This window comes from Melospiza melodia, chromosome 20, assembly GCF_035770615.1.
Source record: "Melospiza melodia melodia isolate bMelMel2 chromosome 20, bMelMel2.pri, whole genome shotgun sequence".
NCBI lineage: Eukaryota > Metazoa > Chordata > Aves > Passeriformes > Passerellidae > Melospiza > Melospiza melodia.
The window spans coordinates 14,889,760-14,914,810 of record NC_086213.1 but is presented as its reverse complement, the minus strand read 5'-3'; the positions used below and the strand labels follow the sequence as shown (position 1 = coordinate 14,914,810).

Below are 25,051 nucleotides of genomic sequence, written 5' to 3'. Positions count from 1 at the left end.
TTATCAGCTCCCCAAACACACACACACAGCTCCAGGTGGCTTTTCTTTAATTTTCCAGCTGCAGAATTCCCACCACAGCAGAGAAATTCCCCCCAAGAAACCCCTCTGGGTTTCACTGAGCGCAGCATCGGGGGCAGAGCTGGTGGGAGCCCCAGGAGCCCTGAGCACAAACCTCACCTTGCTCAGCCCCACTGACCCACACCCTCTGGGGCTGTGCTTCCCCACCTTGCTCAGCCTCAAAGATCTCAAACACTTTCCAGTGCATTTCCCTTTGCTGCTCTGTTCCAGTTTGGACGCCAGAACCATTTAAGATGCAGCACTGCAGCGCAAACCCATGGCAAACACCCACTGACTGCAGTCTGGATTAAGAACACTCACAATATTGTTGTAAATCACGGTAATAAAGGAGAGCACAGAAAGGTTAAAAAACAGCTCCAGAAAGAAGCAGGTTCATTTTCATTAGAGATGCATTGAATGGGAGATGTGCACAAACAGAAACTGCAGGATAAGGACCTTTGAAATTCAATTTGGTGAGCAACTGGGTTACATCAGTAAATATTTGATGTTTAAAAAATTTAAATGCCAGTCAGGGAGAAGCAGAGCTCAGCGTGGCAGCTTTCCTTGTGTAAGCACCAATAGACAGAACTGAACTGATGATCTGTGTGAAAAGCTGCCTTAATGCTTAAGTGAAAGCATTTTTCATGTTCCTTAAAGCACAGCTCCATTCCAAAGAAAGAAGAGGTGAAAATATTAGTATTGTCTCTCAATAAGCAGTCACATTTACATAATTAGCAACATAGCAGTGAGAGAGTTGCGCTATGTCCTTCCGGTTAAACAGTTACATCCATACGTAAAATTCTGTGTACAGAGCCATGTAAAGCTGTATGGAGGGATGGAGTGAGGGCAGAGCTGAGCCAGTGACACTGAGGCAAAGTCAGTCTACAAGCAGAATAATGCAATAGATTTTGTGATAATGCTGATACAAATCCAGGATAACTTTCCAAAACTGCTTAATGAAATAGACTGTGGTGCCTTTTGTTATGGTTGTTTTCTATTCTGTGCCTTTTTCTGCTACTCTGCATTATTACATTAAATATGTGTTGCTTTTCTAAAACAAGAAGTAGACACGCCTCCTATGCAGCCTTTGTTAATCTGCTCTGTTTTTCTTTAAAAACTCATGTGAAAGTATTCCCAAAGGAAAACAACTGGTCTGACTGCTGCAGAAAAAGCCATTTATAAAACGACACGTTCTCTAATCCAACAGAAGCATGATTAAAGAAGCAAATGAACCTTCCTCTCCCCCATTTACCTGTGTTTTGACAAAACAGAGATGTTTCCCCTTGCCACGCAGCCCTGCAGGCCCAGCAGAGAGCTCTGGGCAGGGAACACTGTCCAGGCAATGGCAGGGACCAGGAGGCAGGCATGGACCAGAATCCCTTCAAGGGATGCACACAGGAGAACCAGTTTTAAAAATACTTTTCCTATTAGGCAGAATTTCCACAATTCTCACTTTCCAAAACAGTGCCTGGACTTTTCCTCCTGCTGGCTTTTTATAATTTTTTTTTGTAAGAAAAGGAACACTTGCAGCAGACAGGAACCACTCAGGACAGTCAGCATCTCACTGTGATTCCCAGTCCCTGTCACTGAGGCAGGGAATTCAGGTGAGAAGGGAGAACCTGGGGCAGCTCAGCCCCAGCATCAGGAGCGGCAGCAGCCAGGGGCGAGCCCACACACTCCTGCATTTCTGCTTTCACCAAGCTCAGGTGCAATGAAACCCCCAGAATACACAGATTTTCTGCCTGCTGATAATGAGCTCCAGCGACAGCAAGAAGTTGTGCAGAACTCAAGAGCAGCCCCAAGCTCAAAAAGCCAGCAGCAATGGCAATTCTCACTGGCCCTCATTGATTCCAGTTGCACGCACTTCTCTGCCAAGCCAGAAATGAAATCTGATTTAGCCAACATCTGTTTCCTGCAAGAGTGAAAGTCATAATTAAGAAGAGTCAATCCATATTCACTCATATTTAGTATGGAGAAGGCTTTAGAGACCTTTTAAGCAATTTTTCACACAGCAGGACATTGTGGTTATCCCGAGATACACTTCCAAGTGAAGAAGCAGTACGTATGACCTTTTCTAAACACATCTTTAAAAAGCACAAAGATGCCCTAATTTCCCTCCACAAAGACTGAACGGAATCCGAGCCCTCCTCTTTGAAGAGCACAAGGACTTTGACAGCCCGGAGCGGTGAAACATTAAAATTTCACTTGCTCTGCATGATAATAAGAGGAATAATGAGCTGTTTATGGAATATTTGGGAACGGTGCATTCATCTTCTCTACAAAAGCTGCAACCCCCTGCCCTTCACCCGCAGGGACAGAGCTGCCTGCTGGGGACAGGAAACCCTGGGAGCAGGATGGGGCCAAACCCTGCAGGCAGCAGGGACAGGAACAGGGGCAGGAGTGTCCCAGGAGCATCCTCGGAGCATCCTCAGAGCATCCTCCGAGCATCCTTGGAGCATCCCCGGAGCATCCTTGGAGCATCCCCGGAGCAGCGGTGCCAGAGGGGCTGGGGGAGCTCTGGGAACACTCCAGGGATGCTCCAGGGATGCTCTGATTGAGAGGAACAGCGGATTTGTCTTTCCAAACAAGCTCTGGGTCTACTGGCGGACAAAACCAGCACTGGGCGGGAGATAAAAGAAACAACGGGAAGGATTCCACTGATTGATGAATGGAAAAAGATATTTTGCTTTTACAAATAAAGTTTAGGTTTGCTGGTAAATGAAATTGGACATTGAGAGATGAAAGAAACAATGGGGAAGAAAAACTCCTAAATTCCGTAAGAATTAAAATGAAAAGGGAGGGTTAGACATTAGAGAGGAATTTTCGGTATCAGGCATATTGGGAACCTCAGAAATGGGGAAAAACCCCTAAATGCAGTAAGAATTAAAAATTAAAAGGGAGGGTTATACATTAGAAGAAAATCTTTGGTATCAGGTATTTTGGGAGGTCTGTACCTCTCAGGTACCTCAGCCAATGGGGAAAGAGAGAAGGGAAATGCAGCTGGAAATTAGGATTAAAAGGAGGCTGCATCCTCCAAAAATCTGAGAGATGCCAGGGAATGCCCCATGGCCTCTCCCTTTATTGGAATAAAGCCAGAAAGGACTCCTCTGTCTCTTTTTTGGACATAGACCTCTGGTGTTTGTGGATTAATTTTCCTAACACAGGGATGCTCCAGGGATGCTCCAGGGCTGTTGGAACCGTCTTGGTCAGCTTTGGTCAGAGTTTGATCAGGTCTGAATTTCATGCCTTGGAAAAACCCAAGTTTTTGAGGATACTCAGCTGGTTTGTCCTCATCCCTCTGCAGGCTCATTGCCTTCCATACAGAGCAGCGTGTTTGAAAGGGAGTTTTGAAGACATGATTTAATGAAAGCTTTAGGAGGAGTTTTAATAGCTCACGTCAGGAACGGAGTGCCAGGCTTAATGGTGAAAATATTTACCACTCAGTGGTTTGTTGTGGATATATTTTTTAGGGCTGGATTTATATGTTAGCGTTTTCCATTCTCATTAAACCCCGGCTCTGCGAATGCCGGCTGCGAAAGCAGCGCCTCACATTCCTTGTGAATTCCATGTGCAGCCTCTGTTCTGTGCTGCCCCTTTCAGCCCTTCCATGCCCTGCTGATCTCCCGGGACAATGGGAACACGGGGGTACAAATAATGACAGAGCACAATGAGCATCCCGAGCGGCGCCACCGCTCACCACAAACCCCGCAGCACGGCCGCGCGATAAGGCTGCTGCAGGCAGACTGGAAAATATTACAGAATCTCACGCTTGCTTAAGGACGAGATATTCGGGCCCGCTAGGTGAGATAGGGGAATGCTTACTTTGTGTGACCAAAAAGTCACTTGGATTCGGGACATTTGGTTTTATTCCCCAATTCGCTTTTCCCATGCGACTTTCCACAGGTTCTTTCCCGTCTCTCCGTCTCAGTCCCCATCATTATCCAGGAATTGACGGGGTAATGGAATAAAGTAATGGGCGCAGGCTGTGTGCCCTGCTGGGACAGGGGAGCCCAGCCCCAACTCCCACCTGAGCCCTCACCTGAGCTCCCACCTGAGCTCCCACCTGAGCTCCCACCTGAGCTGGGCATTTCCCAGAGAGCAAATGCAGGAGCCTGCCCAGATCCAGGGCTGTCCCCGAGCCCCCTGCCCGGCTCTGGCCAGGGACACACACACACACACCCATCCCTCTGCTTCAATTGACCATTTCTAGCCAACAAAGCGAAAATGAGCCAAAACCAGCCAGTTACCCCACAAACGTGCATGTTTTCTTTGCTTTAATAAGTTACAGCTGCTGTGCTAAGCACGGTCAATAAATAAAGAGGAGCCACGCAAGGGGGACAGGAGTGGGGCTGAGCTGTCCAGACACAGCCCAGCTGGGGCTGCACTCCATCCTCATCCTCATCCAGACATAAAACCTCTCCTCTGTAATGCCCCAAGAGCTGCGAGGAGATGTAACACACCCTCTTGCAAGAATATTGCCTAGATCTTAGCACCTCATTAAGATATTACACTCTCCTGACCACATCTTTCAATGGTTTCCATTACTGCCTTTTTTTAAAATTTATTTTTCCTTTCCATTGTGGGAAAAACCCTCTCTTGAGAACATTTACATTTTTTTCCTCCGATTTGAATCTTTTCTCCCATTCCTGTGTATTTGCCAAACATGAGTTGTCTTTTAGTCTGCTGCATGAATGGGGATGAAATTCGCACAAACTATTCCGTGTCATTTTTCATTCACAGGAAGCACCAGGGCGCCAGAACTATTTGATGTGCGCATCAACCCGCATCCAGCAAACTGAGAACCAGCCTGGAATTAGGCCTGGAGCATTAACTCCAGCTAGGAGGCTGAGCAACGCGAGACTGAGCCACGGAGCTGATTTTTCGGATGAGGGAGTCAGGGAAGCAGTGTGCACATCCCAGACAGAGCAGGGGCAGAGAGGTGAAAGAGAGGTGAATGTTGGTGCAGCAGGGACAGAGAGGTGAGTGTTGGTGCAGCAGGGACAGGACCCGTGCCCATCCCTCCCAGCACAGAGGGCTGCAGAGCTGCCAGGGCAGGCTGGGACTGCACAGGGCTTTTCCTGGGGTAACCAGGATGGAAGTTTCAAAGGAGGAGCACATTCAACCTCTCAGTCTTTAGTCAGGTTGCAATAACACCAGGCTGTGCCCAGCTGAAGGTTTTCATGAACATCCACTGAAGGGGGAGTGGGCAGGGGGGCACAGCAACCCCACCGTGCCACAGGGGGTGCAGGGATGGAGCAAAACCCCAAAACTCCCCATAGGAATGGCAGGGATGGAGCAAACCCCCAAACCCCTCCACAGGGATGGGCTGGTTCATCGGCCAGGTGACAGATGCCACACAAGGACACCTCCTGCTGCCATGAAATGTGAATATTCCTCCGTTTCCCAGCTCCCAGCCCTGCTGGCCCGGGGCTCAGTTTCTCCAAGATCCCTGAAACGAGCCTGGGTCCCTCTGGAAACTGATCTAATGGTCTGAGGAATGTGCACAGCAGAGCTTTGCAAAGCCTCCCAACTCCCTTGTCTGTTAGTGAGTGCAACAGCTTTAGATGGGCAGAGAATGAGAAATTATCTACTCCCTCCAATGGCAGCACTGCTATGCTAGGCTCCTCTCCTGCCCTTCAGGGAAATGACTCCTCATGGTAACCTGGGTTTTAGGGGAAATGTCTCCTTATGGTAACCTGGGTTTTAGGGGAAATGTCTCCTCTTGGTAACCTGGGTTTTAGGGGAAATGTCTCCTCTTGGTAACCTGGGTTTTAAGGGAAAGGTCTCCTCATGGTAACCTGGGTTTTAAGGGAAATATCTCCTTATGGTAACCTGGGTTTTAAGGGAAATGTCTCCTTATGGTAACCTGGGTTTTAGGGGAAATGTCTCCTCTTGGTAACCTGGGTTTTAAGGGAAAGGTCTCCTCATGGTAACCTGGGTTTTAAGGGAAAGGTCTCCTCATGGTAACCTGGGTTTTCAGCTCCTGGTCAGGCTTCAGTGGCCAGGAGTTACATAAAATAAATGAGTGTGACATTCCTGTGAGCTCCTGGACACACCACCCTGTAAACCATCAGTGAATCTCCTTGTCTTGATTCTTCTTTAAGAAAAACATATTACACCAACAGTGGAAATGCTTTTAGATCTGATAGAACCATAACTGTGTGCAAACAGACATGGCTGAGTGCACAATTCAGTTGACTGGGAAGATGCTGCAGACCACCAGAACAGTTACTGACCAAAAACCCAAACCCTTCAGCAGAGTGCTGTGTGCCAGGGGCTCTGCAGGGCCCAAGGAGCTGCCCTGACTCCCGTGGCACAAGGCACAGCCATCAGGGCTATCCACAGCAGGGCAGCCCAGTTCAGGAACATAAAATGTGTTCATTCTCAGGAGCACAGTGCCTCCCAGCATGGCAGAAACTCTTCAGCATCATCCGGGTGAGAGCTGACGGTGTTTTACGCCACAGAGGTTGAAGATTTCTTTCTTTTGCTAAACAGGCTATTTTGGGAAACATTCTTGCTGGCGCTCATGGGAATATTTCCAATGGGACAGCACTTCCAATTAAGACCTCTTTATAAATAATAAGTGGCTGACAGCCCAGAAAATCAACGCGTTTTTTTAATAAAGAGATGATGGCTAGCTGGTCACAGAGTGATACACAATCCAAATAAGTCAAGAGATTCCTTCCAACCATGACTTACAGCTTAGGAACCTTTTTAGTACCCTCCTAACCAAAAATGGCACGTGCTGAGCATAGCTACCCTGTGCTCACACCATCCCTGCTCACCCAGAGGGACACAAAAGGGGCTTCATTGGAAATGCCAGCTCCTTTTCTGCACACATCAGAGGCTCCTGCACAAACTCTTGGGGTAAATAATTCAAACTCAAGGATTTCTAGAACTGAAGGAAGGGGCAGAGCAGCGTTCCCCAGAGCAGTGTTTGGATTCTCTGCAGCACAGCCAAGCCCAGGGACACCAAGGCAGTCCCTGGCAGCTTTTCCCTTTTCCCCTTTTTCCCTTTTTCCTGGAGCCCTGCCCTGCACACAGAGGGCTCTGCTGCACTCACAGCACACAGAGAGAGCCCCACAAATTCACTGCTGGGCTCACAGCACTGCGGGACAGCCCAGGCATCCATCCCCAGCTTAACGCACCAAGTGAAACTGCCCTGAGCATCAACACAAAGGCAAGAAATATCATTTAAAGGCAATCTTCTGCTTCATGGCCAGCCCCTCATGATGGCCTGCTCATGCTGCAGGGACTCAGAAAGCAGCAGAGGGGACAGAGAGGGAAAGCAAAGCCATTCCTTGCTCTGGGACTCACACAAGGAGTCCCCCTCCTGTCTCAGAGCACTACAGAGAGAACGCCCAGGAATGAAAGAAAATAAAACTTATGAAAGCTCCGATAAAACTCTCAAAAGTTTTATTTTCTTCCATTCCTTGCCAAAATCCTGTCTGAAATGTTATTTACCAATGAATTATCCCTGCTGCCCTTTCACGCCGTGTTGTGCTCCCCTCTGGTGGTGCCCAGCACGTGCTGGGTTCATTTCCAGCAGGATGCACGCTGCAGCTCAGGGAGCCCTCCAAGCACTGCCACCAGAAGCACAGTCAGGGTCTTATTTCTTTTTTACACACTAATGCTTTATTTTTGCTTATTTCCCACCAGCAAAATATTGATCCAACCCGTCTTTTCCTGGAGATTTGTTCCTATGTCTCTTCCCGTTGTTTGCCTTGCCAGAATCCCCCGGTCCTCCCCACATCCAAGCCCAGCAGAGCAGGAGGAGCAGCAAACCCCAAGGGCCACACCTGGCGAGGTGAGTCAGCTGTTCCAGGGGTGTTTCACCCCTCGTGTCTCTGCTAGGAAAGCTCCTATTGACAATTGGCTCACTGAGGCAGCTCAGGATGAACTCTGGCATCATCTTTAATCTCTTTATGTCCCGCTGGAGCCACAGGGAGCTCCAGGGTGGGTTCAGCAGGGCTGAGCCTGGGCTGTGACACAAACCCTGTGTCTGCATGCATTTCCCTGCAGAAATCACCGAGTGATCAGAGAACTGTCCCCTAATTTTGAACAGAAGTACTGCAACATGTTCAAAACCTTTTGATGTTCCTCCTGCCGGTCACACTCCCTGGGTTTCCAGGCTCTAATGTAATGAAGAAAATGTTAAATTGAGTCCTACCTGTCTGTTCCAAGGACAGAGAGGTGGCCTAGGTGGCCCAGGTGGCTCAGCACAGCACAGGTAATGCTGCAGGGGCGTTTATCACCCACGGCTCCAAGGACACTCATGGTGTTTGTTTTTTCCACATTTCCTGACCCAAACACAGCAGCCCCTCCTGCTCTGCCCAATTTCCCTCTCCCAGTGAAGGGGTTTGATCTCTGATTTGGGCGCAGGAGGATCAGGTGCACCACATTCACCTGAGCCACAGATCAGCCCTGCTGGGGCAAAGCCTTCCCCAGGTTTGCATCAGGATAAAACACAAACAATGCTTTGGGGTTCCTTTGTCCTCTGATGTATTTGGGGCTCTGGGTTTGGTTTTTTTTTTTTAATTTTAGCACCTGACAAAGCCTGAAGCCAGCAATGACATTTATTTATCTGTGTCCTAGTGATATAAAGTTCCTAAAGATCTTGTTTTCATTTTATGAGATAAAGAGAGGGAAGGGAAACAGCTTTGCTTTGAGATGGTTTTTAGTACTTCAGCTTTTAACTTTGAGAACAACTTCAAGGCCAAATTGAGACACCTAAAATAGAGGGCCTCTAAATAAAATGCTGACAGCCTATAAACTACAAAAGTTATGGAGAACCCCATAATAGTAATAATAATTTCTTTCATTTATATACAGTGATTTTTCTCCCAAAACATGCCTTAAACTGTAAGTCAAACAATCTCATCCGTGGCAGTAAAAAGGACTAAAATAACTTGTTCTGTAAACCCCAGTCCAGTTGCTCCTGGGGACTTTGAGGAAAACTGAGTTCAACCAGAGAGGAATTTTGTCCTGCTCACCTGGGCACTGCAGCATCTCCCGAGGGGGGACAGAGGGCTCCAGGTGAGATCAGGTGTCTGGGGACTCACGGGGAAAGCCTCCTTAACTGCTTGGACTAGATGAGCTGGCCTGGTCTTTGTTCCCCCATGAACTGGGCCCTCAACACAGCCCTCAAAGCACAATCAAATTGACTTTCCCACTCCTGAGTTTTATTTCATTAGGAGCACACATGGTTTTATTTGGGGCCCTCGGGGTGCCCAGCACGCCTCGGGTTCTTTGCCTCAAGCCACCCCCTGTGTCCATCACACAAACTGAATTATCCCTGACCATTTCCCTTCCTGAGACAATTCCCCACTCTGCTTTGTGTCTGATCCAAGTGCCCCAACTGCATTCAAACAGCTTGCCCCAAGTTACAGAAGTGGATTGTGCCAGGTCCAGGAATGGGGTTTGGATATCAAAGGCTTGGTCAGTGTAAAATCATCTTTTCCCTTTGCCTTTGTGATCACAAGCACTCACTTTACACAGCTCACAAACACAGTGATCAAGGGAACCACAGAAGCCCTAATTGAGGGACCATGGGGCAGCAAAAGCATGGGGTAAATACATGAAAATCAGCTTCTTATGCAAAGAGATTCATCTTAATAGTCACCCTTTCAGAAAGCAGATTCACACATTCAGGACTGCTATTCTGAACAAAACCAATTTATACTTTAATTCAGCAACAGCCCTAAAAGCTGCAGTTAAACGAATGGAAACAAGAGGATTGTGAGAGAGGAGCACCCACAGGTTTGTTCCAGAGTTAGAGCAAAAGCAAAGAGCCCGTGAGGAGCTGCATGCTGAGCATTCCCAAGGGGACGAGGCCCCTGAGGGGCCAGGGCAGCAGAACATCCACGTTTGTGAACAAAATTCCCTGGTGGCTCAGCCTGGCCCTGCTTGGAACTGCAGCAGCAAAGGGGAAAAGGCAGCAGGATGAACTCTACCAAAACCAGATAATGCCCAGTCTTTGTTCTTGTTTTAGCCCCAGACAGCTCAGAAAGGGAGGCTCTCCTCCCAATGCATGGTTTGCTCAGAGCCCTCTGGCTCTGGCACCGTCCTGGCCCTTTCAGCTCCTGAAAGGGCGATGGAGGGCTCAGATTCACCCAAACTGCCCAGCCCAGCCAAAATGCCACATGAAAAGCTCTCTGCACAGCTCTAAGGCAGCTCGAGCACAGAGCCAGCTCTCTGCACTGTCGGCTAACAATATCTTCTGAATTTCACAGAAACGCAGCGACTGTTTGGTTCAGAGTTTGAGCAAAGGTTTACGTTGTTTTCATTTTTAGTAATTTTATTCCAATTTCTTATGCTCTTGCAGTGTCAGGACTGAAGAAATTGCCTTATTCCACAAAACCTTCAGGGGTTTCTGGAAGAAATTGCTTTAAACTTTACCCTTATAATTTAACTTGCTGGCCACATCTTTTGCTTGCTTTAGAGTTTTCTCTACATACATTTCTCTGTACCTCTCCCAGCTTTCCATAAACAGCCATTTGTCTGTCAGCCTTTTCCTGCGCTGAGTGCTCTGATCATACAACATGATTGTCTCAGATTAAATACTTTGATTTAAACAGATACCTATTGAAGAGAGGTCTTGTACAGCATTGAGGTTTCATTAAAAGGATTAATCACAAATTTAAAGGCCAGATTAAAAGAAAAGGGAAAGACAGAAAAAGAATTATATTTCCAGGACTGAAAATAACCAATTACTGTCAAGGCAGCAATTCCCTTGTCCGGTCATTTTTCTGTGAGCAAGGGCAGCCCCAAGTGCTGCCGGGCAGGAAAGGGGGAAGGTGGGGACCCTCAGAGGGTGGCCAGGCTCCTGGAATCAATAATTCCACACAGTCTGAGGACGAGACAAACCCCACTGAGAAAAGGCCTCAGTGCTGAGGTTAATTCACAAACACCCAGCTCTGACTCCCCCAGTGTCAGCCTGGAGGTACCAGCCCATCCTGGGGTTTGTCTGAAGCCATTCCAGATTAGCCAAATGGCATCTCACCATTAATTATTTTTTTTAAAATGTAGAATGTGAAATGAACATCTCTAATTTCCTATTTTAAAAAACAGCTCATTTTTCTCAATCAATCTGGATCATTCAGTCTCCTTGAAAAGGCAAATTACTGCTTGATTGTAGGGTAATTATTCTGGTGGAGATCACTTGAATGACTGCACTGTACTCTCTGACAGGCAGTCTCTGTTATTTGAACACTGATGTTATTTAATTAAAGGATGAAAAATATCTTGGGTGCTTCAGAACAAAAACTCACTGCCATGAATAAAAAATATGAGTGCAGAGTTTATATTTTGAAAAATAAATTCTCTCCTCCCAGAAATGCTACATCTAAGGAAAAGTAACACAGAACTCATTAGCAAGAGCTCATTATGGGGACTGTGACTGATGCTCTGGGTTATTATAATCAGATTAGTATAATAATCTATTTAATCCAGCTCCATGACAGTTCTGTACAGATTATTTTGAATACTTCAGCTGGCTGTGCTAAACCCACTGAAAAATTCTTCCAATTACACTGACTAGTGTTAACTTAAAAAGAAAATGTTTACTGTGTTAAAAATAACCCTTTCAGCATTTAGGGGAAAAAATCCCTTTATTTATATTTATGTTCTCACTCTTCACATTTTGAGTCACGTCTCAAGATCAACTAACAATTGCCTTATTTTGGTGCCAGTGATATAAATCCTGGGAGTTTATGCCAATACTTTTATTTGTCATAATTTATTGGAACTGACATTTTTTTGGACGCTGCTCTCACAATGACTTATGAGTTTAATTTGGTTTCATTTGTTTTGCTGTTTAAAATAAATTAAGACCAGGGCGTGGGGGATTTATTGTCCCTCACGATGCTGATTTACGGATGTTGTGCAGTGTGAATTCACACGTGGTGAATTCAGCTGTGCCACCTGGCCTTGCCCGGTGCTGATCTCCCTGGGATGGGTCAGTTCTGCCCTGGCAGCTGCTCCAGGCTGTGGGTGCAGCACAGGAACAGAGCTGATCATACCCTGATGGGTTACTGTGCCTGGGGGTGCCTGTGCAGGACAAGGACTCCTCCAGCCCAGACACTGCAGAGGGGTGAGTTCTTTTTGAAAAAAAATTCCAAAACACCCTCAAAACTTGACTACTGTAAGTATAACATTACATGCTTTTGTTGTGTTTAGGTCTGGAACAGTTCAGCTCAGCCAAAATCCAGATGTTGGGGTGTCGCAGACATCTTCTATGGAAAATGCTTTCCTTAGGATTTTTCCTCCTGAGAAGCTGGGAGGCCTCAGGAACAAAATGTAAACAATGGTTATCTGCTGCTGTGGGATGCAACAGGTGCATCTGGGATTGGGCTCATGGGGTTGTTTCTAATTAATGGCCAATCACAGTCAGCTGGCTCAGACTCTCTGTCCCAGACACAAACTTTTGTTATCATTCTTTTTCTGTTCTTAGCTAACCTTCTGATGAAATCCTTTCTTCTATTCTTTTAGCATAGTTTTAATGTAATATATATCATAAAACAATAAATCAAGCCTTCTGAAACATGGGGTCAGATCCTCATCTCTTCCCTCAACATAAGGAACACGGTCACATTGGGGTTTAGGGGCCCCTGGAAGGAAGGGCTGCTGGCCCTTGGGGAGCTCGGGGGTTAATGCACAGAAAGCAGGAACCTTGCTGGCAAGCACAGGTGCACTGCAGTCACACAGCTGCCAGGGCTCAGCAAAACAGGACAGGCATGAAAGAGAAGGCTAATTTAAAAAGTGAGTTCAGTTATCTCTTTTTCTGTGGATAAATAAGGCTGACGACCATCAAGACAGAGAGAACGTCACCTCAATTAAATGAGCAAATGTTAACAACCAGAACTGTTTGGCCACAGCAGTGACCTCAGGTGCTCTGTTAACAACCCCAGGTCAGGCACTCAGCCCTCCCAGCCAGGAATGAACTCCTCAAAGAGAGCTGAGCTAAAGTTAAACCTCTGAACGATTGCCTGCAAAGCAGTGGCTGGCATGACAAGGCTCTGATGAAGCAAACACCGATGGCAGCAAGGAGATGCTGTTCTACAATAGCACCCTGCCACTGGAGCAGAGCTGGCTATTGATCGAGGCTCTCACAGAGGAAACACAAAGCAATTGTGCTGCAGAACAGCAGAGCACCCCAGGGCCAGGGATGCAGACAGAAAGGGCTGTGGGGCCCCAGCACATCACCAGCAGCTGCACTTTGTTCTTTTAAATCATGCTTCAAAGCACTTTATGAATCCGTCTCCAATATGGATCAGATAAAATCAACCTTAGGATAATGCTTTAAAAGAAACTGAATTTATCCCTGGGAAGCAACAAGTCCAGTATAACTCCAGTATAACAAGGCTTCTTAGCAGCTCTTCATTTCTAAAATAGCCTTCCAAGAAGGCTCACACACCTTTCCCTCGTCTGGGGGTCAGCCTGTACAGCAGCCTGCTGTTCTCAGTGCCTGACAGTGACTGATTTACTGCCATCTCTGCCTGCTTTATCCCACCAAGTCCTGCATTGCTTTACTCCTCCATAACCACTTCATCCTCACCCTTTTCTTCATGCATTTGGTAAACAGCAAACCTTGAACTTTCTCACAGGTGCCTTGGAACACCTTAGACCTGCCTGGCGGTGCTGAGAGGACACTAAATACCCTGATTGCCTCTGAAGGAAGGAAGGAAGGAAAGCAGGACCCGGCTGCTGGAGAGGCTGAGAAAGGAGAGGGCATTGGGAGCTGCTGACACCTGAAACTCCAGACAGAAATACGGGCACTGATCAGTGCTAATGCATTCAGCTGCTGGCCTCTGCATATATTTCTCTTTATTATGTTGCTTTTCACAGAGTTTTGGCCTTGTACAGTTGCTGCACCCTACTGGGTCTTATTTTGCATTCTATTATTCCTCCAGTCCTACCCATCTCATAATTTCATACAGATGGCATTGAAGAGATTGATTCATCTTGCAGTTTATCAGCCCAGCGCTCACCCAGCAGCAGGGATTGATGACAACACCCCATTTCTCCTAAATTACCTTGCTTACCCAGGTATTGCCCCGGCTCTGTCCCCACAGACCTGCCTGCTGTGCCTGCCAAGCACACAGACAACAAACACTCGGCTCCTTCCCTCTGCAGGTGTGGAAGGAGCCTCCTGCTTGCTGTGCAGTGTGGTGCCAAACAGAACAAAAGGTGCTGGTGCTGCTGTGAGCAGGCACCCAGAGGGGTGAGCTCAGGCTGCAGGGTGGGCATTGTGCTGGGCAGAGCCAGCAGCAGAACCCAAGGCATCCCCTCACTGTTTCCCCCTGCAGACCGTGCTCTGTGCTCTGTGCCAGAGCCAAGCCTGGCTCACACTGATCCAGGCCAGATCTGGCACGCAGCTCAGGAATGGAAATTGGCTTTCATGCACAGGGCAGCAGGAAGGAGAATGCAAATAATAACTGATTCTGACTTCTCAAACTGCACACCAAACTCCATGGGCACGCTGTCCCAGGTGAGCTAAAATGTCGTGAAAACACTTTGCTAAACTGCTGCAGAACAAAGGGAGCAGCTGGGAGGAGCAGAGACTGACTCCTTCACCCAGAGCTGAGTGAGGATCTGACACCTTCACCTGCAGATATTCCCCATTCTGCCCCAATTCCCACAGCCCCACTCCTTCACCCAGAGCTGAGTGAGGAGCTGACACCTTCACCTGCAGATATTCCCAATTCTGCCCCAATTCCCACAGCCCCATTCACCCCAGAGCTCAGTGAGGATCTGACACCTTTATTTGCAGATATTCCCCATTCTGCCCCAATTCTCACAGCCCTGACACCCTCACCCAGGACTGAGTGAGGATCTGACACCTTCACCTGCAGATATTCCCCATTCTGCCCCAGTTCTCACAGCCCCATTCACCCAGAGCTGAGTGAGGATCTGACACCTTCACCTGCAGATATTCCCCATTCTGTCCCAGTTCCCACAGCCCCACTCCCTCACCCAGGACTGAGTGAGGATCTGACACCTTTATTTGCAGATATTCCCAATTCTGCCCCAATTCTCACAGCCCCATTCACCCCAGAGCTCAGTGAAGATCTGACACCTTCACTTGCAGATATTCCCCATTCTGCCCCAGTTCCCACAGCCCCACTGCCTCTCCCAGGGCTGGGGGCTCCCCCAGAGCGGGTCCCCCACAATGGAGCCCTGCAGGTCTCCCCTGTTTGAACAGCTCCTGTTATCCCGTGGAGCCAGGGCTGGTGCCTGGGGACTGTGCCACAGCCTGGGTTACTGCACCCTGGTAAATTCCAGCTTGGCCTGAAATGAGGGAAATGATGGATGCCCTGCTGTCTGCAGGTGAACAGAGCACTGTGGATATATCAGTATATTACACAAACTGCCACCTCTTTGGCAGCTGGGTTAAGGAAACCCAGGCAATAAAAAACGAGGTGGGAGCAGGGCCAGGGAGAAGTTCCTGAGGAGGTGCAGGGCTGCCGTTCGGTGACATCCCAGCTGCACGGCCTTCTCAGGGGAAGTGAGGAGCCCTCTCTCGTTACAAGGGCTGGAAAAGACAAAATTGGCCCAGAAGAGTTGCCCTGATTGTTTTTCTTCCTGGCCTGAAGGATGAACAATACAAGATGAACAAACAAAGAAGCAACAGATGTTTCAGTGCCCTCTTGGAAAGTCAGGACATTCACAAACCCTGAGAGACTAAATCAGAACTGCAGCTCTGTGACTCATCTCCCACACCATAACCCAGGCTCATGCTCCCTCTTATTTCCCCAGCTTGGTGTTTAAGTGCTCACCTCCCCTGCCCTTCTCAAACCAATTAAAAAAACCTTACAGACTTCATTGCCATCCCACATTCACCCAAGAGCCCCTGGGGACTGAACATCCTAGAAACAAACTGGGAATCTAAAATTCTCTGTACCTTGAGATGATCTCTCGGTACAATTCCAACCATTGGAAAACAAAGAACAATATGGAATGGCAATTATTTCAAATTCCTTCATTACCAAGGGCCCTTTTTTCCCCAGATGTTCCAGTCCAGGCTGGCTGCATTTCCTGCACTCCGTTGGAGAATCTGGCTCTGGCCACCACGGGTGGTCTGAGACACTTGTAAAAAAGGCAGGATTGTGTCACCGGGAAAAGTGCTTTGTTTTACAGGCTGACCCCGAGCAACCTCTTTGCAGAACAAATATACAGAACAGAATATCCAATTCTCATGCAACCCCTCCATGCTGAAGCCCATATAAGCTCAGGAGACACATACATGTCGACGGGGGACAGAAGAGCTTTCACTCTCTGCTCACAAAGCAGAGCAGGCTCTGCAGCTCAGCTGTGCCCCTGCACTGTCCTGGGCTGATTTTCACTCCTGGCCCATCCAGAGCTGCACATTCAGCAGGTTCAGTGATGCTGGGCTGTGTTTAGTTTGTTTAACACCCATTTCAGTGATAACAGAGACCATCTCCTGGTGCTCCCTGCTCAGGCACTGCCTCACGGCTCACCTTGGCTCCAGGTTTGCAGTTTCTGTGGCTGGCACGAGCAGGACAGAACGAACCCTGGAAAATCCTTACACATACTGTACCAGAGGACTGAGTCACAAACCAGAGTGGCTCTAAATGAAATAACACAGCAGGCTTGTTGGGTATGGCTGCGCAGGGTCTGGCTCCCAAGGCGGGCCCAGGGGCAGGAGGTTCCTGCCTTGCCTGGAGCTTTGTGGGGGTACCCCAGGTGGGGACAGCATGGGGACCCTCCTGCTCTCCCAGCCGCTCCTCCCTGCCCGGGCCCAGCAGACCCGGCCACCTCCGCACAGGGCAGGCCAGGAACCCATGTCCCCGTCCTCTGTGACATCTGAAAGCGATCATTTCCCTGCCAGCCCTGCAGGAACGCTTCCCACAGGAACAGGGAATGTTATGGGGCTATAAACAGCTACTGGCACTGCAACGTGCTATCACTGCGCTGTAAATCACTGCAGGGGCAGCCAGGGCAGCAGGCAGAGCCCTCCCTGCCCTGCAGGGCTCTCTGGGCCCCCTGGGACCCCAGACCCAGAGAGGGGCAGAGCCCCACGCTGCAGCCTCATCCTGCTCACAGCACAGCTGCACACAGGGCTTTGGGCACTTCTGTCCTTCTGCCAATGAGATTTGCAGTGTAACGCCAATTTTCATCAATAGAGAACAGAGCTGCACTTCTGCCACACTCTCAAATTAAATAGAGTACACTAGAATACACTCATCTATATTTAGTTCCCAAAATATAAGCTACTTACACTCTCATCAGACCATATGTTTGAGCTGCGCAGTTTTTTTCCCCATGTGCTCTGAAATTTACCCTTATTTTTAGCTTATGTTTTCTCGGCGTTGGCAGACGTTCTGTCACGGGAGATGCCGTGTACAAAACGTGAAATATTAAATACTGCTCTCTGTGTGCTGTCCTGCAGAGCCCTCAGCTGAACGTGGCTGAGCCACCTCCTGGCCAGCTCAGCAGGAGCACAGGGACAATGGGACAGAGAAATGGCACTGGCACAGGGAGGGGACAGGCACAGAGAGGAGACACTGGGACAGGGAGGTGGCACAGGGAGGGGACACTGGGAGCACTTGGGATGCATCAGGGAGCCAGAGGTGCTCTTCGTGCCTGGTGTGCAGGCTGCCCAGATGAGATATGGAGATTGATATTTGCAATGACAGGAGCTTGGATTAGCTGCTGAGGAAAAGTTGCCCCATTTTGGATTTTCTGCAGTGTGCAGTTTTCTAAGCCTAAGGAATGCATTTAGAAAGATAGAGAAAAAGTTAAAAGGGAATGATACTATAAAAGCCCTTTATTTTCCCCATATTCCTTCCTGCATGACTGAACTGGGTTTTATATGTTTTGATGATACCACAAATGTGACATTTCAGCCGAGAGCTATAGAGCCCTGAAAATAAAAATGTGTCCTGGAAGCGCTGATGGATCCCTGACAGGGCTGGAGCTCCCAAACTAATGGGAAAGGATGACAAGCCCTGCACACAGAACGAGTGGGCCCAGCCTGAGCTGCAGCCTGTCTCATTGGCCTGGCACTGCTGTGGTCTGTGCAATGTCTGTCTGTGCAGTGATCGTCCCAGAGCCCTGAAATGATGATTGTCTGTGCAATGATTGTGCCAGAGCCCTGAAATGATGACTGTGTGTGCAATGATTGTCTCTGCAATGATTGATTGTCTGTGCTGAAATTATCTCAGAGCCCTGGGATGATGACTGTCTGTGCAATGGTTGTGCAATTATTGTCTGCCTTTAAACGTTTGATCACTATATGTAATCCAGTAAATCTCCAAGCGTTTCAACAGATCTGCAGTGAAGACAGAGTCAGGCAATTATGTATAAAACATCCAAAATATAGTAGATACCTAGGAAAAAAAGGTCACAGCTTCCTTTTTGGAGTCTGCCTTCCAGGAACAGTCTTCTGTAACCACTTAAAATTTGCTGCTCTGGTAAATATTCTTGCCAGTGCATTTGTTTTCTGCTGGCTAGTTGATAGTTGCAGGAAGAAAACTCAGAATCTTTTTTTTTTTCTGAAGTGGAAGAATATTTTTATGTGTGGCTTTGGGATTTTTTTAGACAATATATACTGAGTTCTAACTTTCCTCAAGAAAAAGGCAGAGAACGAGCTCAAATATGTAAATCTACTTCTGGGATATACAAAATAATCAAACAGAGAAGTGAGAAGCTAATCACTCTACAGACTATGAAGAATCAAAATATACAATATAGAAATATACTACATACTGAATTTATGCTTTTGTTCCCTTGGGTAGAGAATTTACCACAATAAAGCACTAAGTCTCTGCAAATTCTCCATAAATTTTTTATGGGAAATTCTTCTATCATTCCTCAGGTTTCATGTTCACAGGACATATTTGGGTCTGATGTTTGTGTGGTTCACCGTGAAATACATTATTTAAAGTGACATCACGTACTTCAAGGTGGTTAGATAAGTGTAAGGTCACTTGTTCCTTAAAATAATGATCAGTGTTAATAAGAACAACACATTTTGGAGCAGCAAACAACTGCACTCCAACAGTCAAAGCTTCAAGGCTTTGGTGTGTCCCTCTGGAATGGTGCCCCATCGTGGTGCATTGTCCCTGCCCTGCTCTTCTCCAGGCTTGCAGCAAGCACATTTTGGGAAGTTTGGGCCATTTTGGGAGTGCAAAACCTGGGAATGGCCTGTTCATCCAAACTAGCACCATTTCACTCACCCCTGTGAGCTCTGCTGGCTGAGTCAACATGAGAACCTGGTCCCACAAAGCTTGAGCCATTTCTATAACCATGGAGCCCATTTCCATAATCATGGAGCCCATTTCTATAGTGATGGAGCCCAGGTCTATAATCATGGAGCCCATTTCCATAACCATGCAGCCCATTTCTATAGTGATGGAGCCCATTTCTATAACTATGGAGCCCATTTCTATAATCATGGAGCACATTTCCATAACCATGGAGCCCATTTCTATAACCATGCAGCCCATTTCTACAACAATGCTTTATCCCAAGTTTGAGCAAGAACAAACAAAAGCCTTTGACCAGGAAATAGATCACGTCAATACTAATACAAAGAGTTTCATGTATCAAAACCAATGGAAATCAGGACTCCAACACTGAATAAATCTAGGGGAAAAGTTCTGTATGACTCACAAAACAACCATTGCACAGAAGGTGAAACTGAGAAATCAGAGGTTAGAAGAAAAGCTCAATACTGTTCTAGCTTTTTAATTACTTGGAGTGAAAATGAATAGCACTACACTGCAAAGCTGACTTTCTTGATAGAGAAAAATCAATCCAGTTCTGAGAGCCTTTAAGTAATACTACTAAAAAATTACCATATACCTGCCACATGCAAAAATCAAGAAGACTTATTTTTAGGTCAAGGTGGAAAAAAACCACAAAGAAACAAACAAAAATCTTTCTCCCAAATCTGTCATTCCAAATCTTTTTGAGGGTAGAATTGGCATCCCTAAGGACAAATGGGAATCAGTAAGATTCCACCAGTGTGGCTGAATAATTGCAAAATCGCTCAGGAAAAGCAAATTCCCTGGTGTGTCTGGTGCTTTCTCCAAAGTTATTCTTTTGCTGGCTATGCAGGCTGTATTTGATGTCAACTATCATAGCAGACAGAAACAAGGAATGAGGAATACAGACAGCACTGGCTCCTGGAGCTCTCGCTATTGAAATTATTTAGAACGTCCTCAGGCAAATAAGAATTCTACTGCAGAAAGTGCTGACAAGGAGCAGCACAACCCACACGCAGTTCGCTGTGAGCCCATCTCAAGTGCCACGGGATATTTTTTTCCTTGCAGGTTGATTAATTAGCTATCTCCTTGGGCAGTCAGTTCATGCATTGCCTGCCTGAGAGAGCAGGGAGGGGTGGCTGCAGTGCCCTGTGGGCATGGAGAGCTCGGCCTGGGGCTGAGTGCCAGCCCTGCGGGCATGGGAGAGCTGGCAGCAGTGCAGGGCTGGCAGCAGTGCAGAGGAAGGAGCAATGCAGCTCGTCCCTGTCCTGCAGCAATGTGCTCCGAGCCAGCCCATGCTGCCCCTGCAGAACTCTACTCCTCTTTGGGTGTCAAAAAGGGAGAATCCCTCCTCAGCAGCTGCACATTTCCTGCCAGAACAACAACCCAACCCCTCCTGGCTGTAAATGTCATTATCCACCAGGAGAGCAGCTCCAGTGCCTGGGGAACGGGCAGTGGGGAGGGAGCAAACCCCAAACGTGGAGGGAACAAACCCCAAACGTGGAGGGAGCAAACCCCAAACGTGGAGGGAGCAAACCCCAAACGTGCCATCTCCTCCTCTCTAAAGTGTGAGTGCTCTGCCCTCCTGACTCAATGGAGAATTCCTTATAGCAAGGATTTCACTTGTGCAACACGGTGCCAAACTTTGCATTGATTTTAAAATAATGACCTGGATTATTATTGGGGTTTTTTTTGCTTAATTGTGGTACATTCTGCAAGAGCCACAGTTTCAATTGTATTTTAGTACAGTTCTCTCTGTCAAAGTCCATCCACTGAAAAATTCTACCTGTGTTCTGCAGATGTGGGCAAGATTCATTGTTTTTCCTCAATCAATATATAAATTAGCCAACACTTAACTTGCCATAAAAATTAATTGGCTCCACATTGATTTGCCTCCCCCAGGGTAGCACCAGCATTTGTGTACCAACGGGAATTGCTTCTTCCCTTGTTTTATTTTCTTATCAGCAATGCTGTTAAACAAACCCCAGGTGTGGCCTGGCCAGGAGCAAGGGAGAGAAGAGGAGGAGATTGGGTGAGCTTTCAGGCAGAATCCCACCGCCTCATTCAGAGCTCAGAGAGCAGGGACAAGTGAGGAGAGGCTCGTGAGAGAGGCTGAGCTTGAGGAGAGGGTCTGGGGTGCCTGCAGGGCAGCATCCCCAATGCTGAGATGTTCCTGCAGCTCCTGCAGGACAGCCAGGGACAGCAGAGGGACTGGGAGAGACAGGAACGGGGCAGGGGAGGGAATGGGAACAGGAGAGGGAATGGGAGACACAGGGACAGAGTGGGAGAGGGCACCAGGAGCAGCAGCTGCTGAAGGAAGGAGCTGATAATAATCAAGAAGAGAAGATGCTAAAGGAAGGAAGGAGCTGGTAATCCAGAGGAGAAGCTGCTGAAGGAAGGGGTTGATGGTAATGGAGAGGAGAAGATGCTAAAGGAGGGAGCTGATATTGGAGAGCAGGGGCTGCTGAAGGAAGGGGTTGATGGTAATGGAAAGGAGAGGGTGATAGAGGAGAAGCTGATAATGGAGAGCAGAGGCTGCTGAAGGAAGGGCTGATGATAATGCAGAAGAGAAGCAGGTGAAGGAAGGAGCTGATATCGGAGAGCAGGGGCTGCTGAAGGGAAGGGGTTGATGATGACGAGAGGAGAAGCAGCTGAAGGAAGGAGCTGATAATGGAGAGGAGAAGCAGCTGAAGGAAGGAGCTGATATCAGAGAGCAGGGCTGCTGAGGCCTCCCTGGTGCAGGGAAGGTGCCAGCAGGGCCTGGTGGGAAGCAGCCCTGCACAAAGGGACAGAGCAGAGGCAGCTCCTCGCAGAGGAGGGGAGCAGCTGCTTGAGGATGCAGTGTGAGAGCATGGCAGCAAAGATGAGCACATCTCGGTTCCCCCAGCACTGTGTTTGTTAAAATGGACCAGCACTGACATGGAACAATGCTGAATCACTCCTGACTCGCAGTATCTCAGTAAAACACGCCTTTTTTCCCAGAACCAAACAATTCCTCAGAGTGGCGCTGCCCCAAACTACACTTGAGGGAAAAGCAGCTGCATTAAGGATTCCCAATTTGCATCTAATCTTCACGAGAGGATTCTCACAGAGGGAGCAGCAGCCAGGAGCTCATAACTCTCCAAACTGCAAACTGCACGTGTTCCTGTTCTGCAAAGAGCAACGAGGAGACAAAGCCCTGGAGAGAACTCCAAGTGCTCGAAAGGAGAAGTTTTCCTCCAGATGTGAGGCAGCTTTCTCTGCAGCACCAGCCAGGAGTGAGGGACCACAGAGCAGCCCCGGGCTGGGACTGCTGCCCTCCTGTGCCGCCTCCTCATTGTCTCACTGTCCCTGCACTTCTGGGCCCTCTTGGTGCCCGACGTGCCTGATTCACACCCTGCTGCTGCTCCTACAGCTGAAACACAGGAATTCACAGCAGCAAAATGACAGGAACAGCAGATTTCCCTTTCCAAACAAGCTGGTGGATGAAACCAGCGCTGGGAGATAAAAGAAACAATGGGAGGGATTCCACTGATTGACGAATGGAAAAAGGTATTTTGCTTTTACAAATAAACTTTAGGTTTGCCGATAAACGAAACTGGACATTGAAACATGAAAGAAACAGTGGGGAAGAAAAACTCCTAAATTCTGTGAGAATTAAAAATTTAAAGGGAGGGTTGTACGTTAGAGGGAAATCTTTGGGATCAGGCATATTGGGAAGTCTGAACCTCTCAGGTACCTCAGAAATGGGGAAAAACCCCTAAATTCCATAAGAATTAAAACTAAAAGGGAGGGTTGTACATTGGAGGGGAATCTTCAGTATCAGGCATTTTGAGGAGTCTGAACCTCTCAGGTACCTCAGAAATGGGGAAAGAGAGAAGGGAAATGCAGCTGTAAATTGGGATAAAAAGGAGGCTGCGTCCTCCAAAAATGTGAGAGATCCCAGGGGAATGCCCCATGGCCTCTCGCTTTATTGGAATAAAGTTCCAGGACTCCTCTGTTTCCTTTTGGACATAAACCCTGGTGTTTGTGGGTTAATTTTGCTGACAAACACGTGTGCTGCATCAGCCACAGCTGTGTCAGACGGGAGCTTCAGCAGGGCAGAACCCAGGGCTGCTGATGCTGTGCAGCCGTGTGGGCTCCACAAAACTCTGGTGCTGTTTGACACAATTTCCTCCTCTGCTGCCTCCCCTGACTTTCTCCAGAGCACGTCGCGCTGCATTTCAGCCCTGACACTCATCCCTTCTGAATTTCTACCCTGTGCTGTAATTCCTTGGATCACAGCAGGGAAATGTTAGTGCTTCTCCAGTTGTTCCTGCTATGAAAAACATCTTGCTGGAAACAGGATTTTTTTTTTTTTTTTTTTTCCAGATAATCATTTTACAGAATGTGCTGTTGCCTCACTGCAAACATCTGGGCGGCCCCTCAGCCTCCACATCCTCCCCAGGCCTGGAGGAGGTTCTGGGGGTTTCTGTGAATTTCTGTGCTCTGCACACGGTAACTCACTGAGCTGGTGAAGAGCAGAGCAGCACCACTTTCTACATCTGTCAAAAAACGTCTCTCTGTCCCTGAAGCGTTCCTGAATAACAGACCATTGCAATTTAGTGTATATTTAAATTAAATTAAATTGTCCTCTTAGAGGACTTAATTCAGGCAAAATTTTGCTGATGAAGAAGAGCAATGAAATATATTCAGTGCTCACAGAGGCTGTGCTGCAATTACAGCCAATCCCCCTGGCAGAGCCCAGCCTGCTCCCCCTGGCCCACGAATTAACCTGAATTAACCTGAATTAACAGGTTTTTATTGGCGCTGAGTTCTGAGCCCCAGAGCCCAGCCCTGCCAAGGGAAGCACTGACACAGCACTGACAGATATTCCCTGTACCCTTCTCTAATTAATTAATTAGTCCCCGTTTGGAATACCTCGTGTTTTAAAATGTGGATGGGAAATTGGGCTAAAAAGGAGGCTGCATCCTCCAAAAATGTGAGAGACCCCAGGGGATGCCCCACGGCCTCTCCTCTATTCAAATAAAGCCAAAAGGACTCCTGTGTCTCCTTTTTGGACATACACCTGTGGTGTTTGTGGATGAATTTTCCTGACACATTCATCCTTCCCCTCCTCAGGGGCTCTGCTGCCTGGAGCAAAGAGAGATTCCTGACAAATGCAGCATTCCTGTCTGTGTCCCAGAAAAGGGAGAATCACAGTTCCAAGAGCTGCCAGTGAATCATCACCTCTGCAGCACGGGGACAACCTGGGCAGGCACAGCAATGTGCATTTTGGAAATATCCGTGCAAAACTCCCTCTTCACCAGTGCCCACCTCCGAGAGGCCTCTGGGGACATTTGGGGCTCTCAGTTTGGAAAATGTCAGCAAAACAGCACATTTCACTCCTGGGCCTCGGGGATGCTCCCTGCCGCTGCTGCTCCAGCCTCACCAAAAGCCCAACAGAAGGAAGATAAACAGCTTGGAAATAGCTTTAAAAGGAAAATATGATAAAATATTCAGGAGAACATCTAAGAGATGTATTCTAGGAAATGTTTAAGAATTTAAATCTTTCCTTGCTGCTCCCATTCATGGCTGTAAGTGGGTCAGAGATGCTGCACTGCCTCCCCTCAGCCCCTCAGAGCCTGAGCTCCTCCATTCTGATACCAAACCATCAGAAACTGAGCTCCTGCATTCCACTGACACCAAACCATCAGAAATTGAGCTCCTGCATTCCACTGACACCAAACCATCAGAAACTGAGCTCCTGCATTCCACTGACACCAAACCATCAGAGCCTGAGCTCC

The 25,051-nt window shown here is 47.8% G+C and overlaps 1 protein-coding gene across 2 annotated transcripts in view; it reads right to left on the bottom strand.

Annotated features, from left to right (window-relative positions):
• The window catches only part of ADGRD1 (adhesion G protein-coupled receptor D1), a 104,072-nt gene that overhangs the window by 56,482 nt on the left and 22,539 nt on the right, over positions 1 to 25,051 (bottom strand). The gene's annotated exons all lie outside the window — the stretch shown is intronic.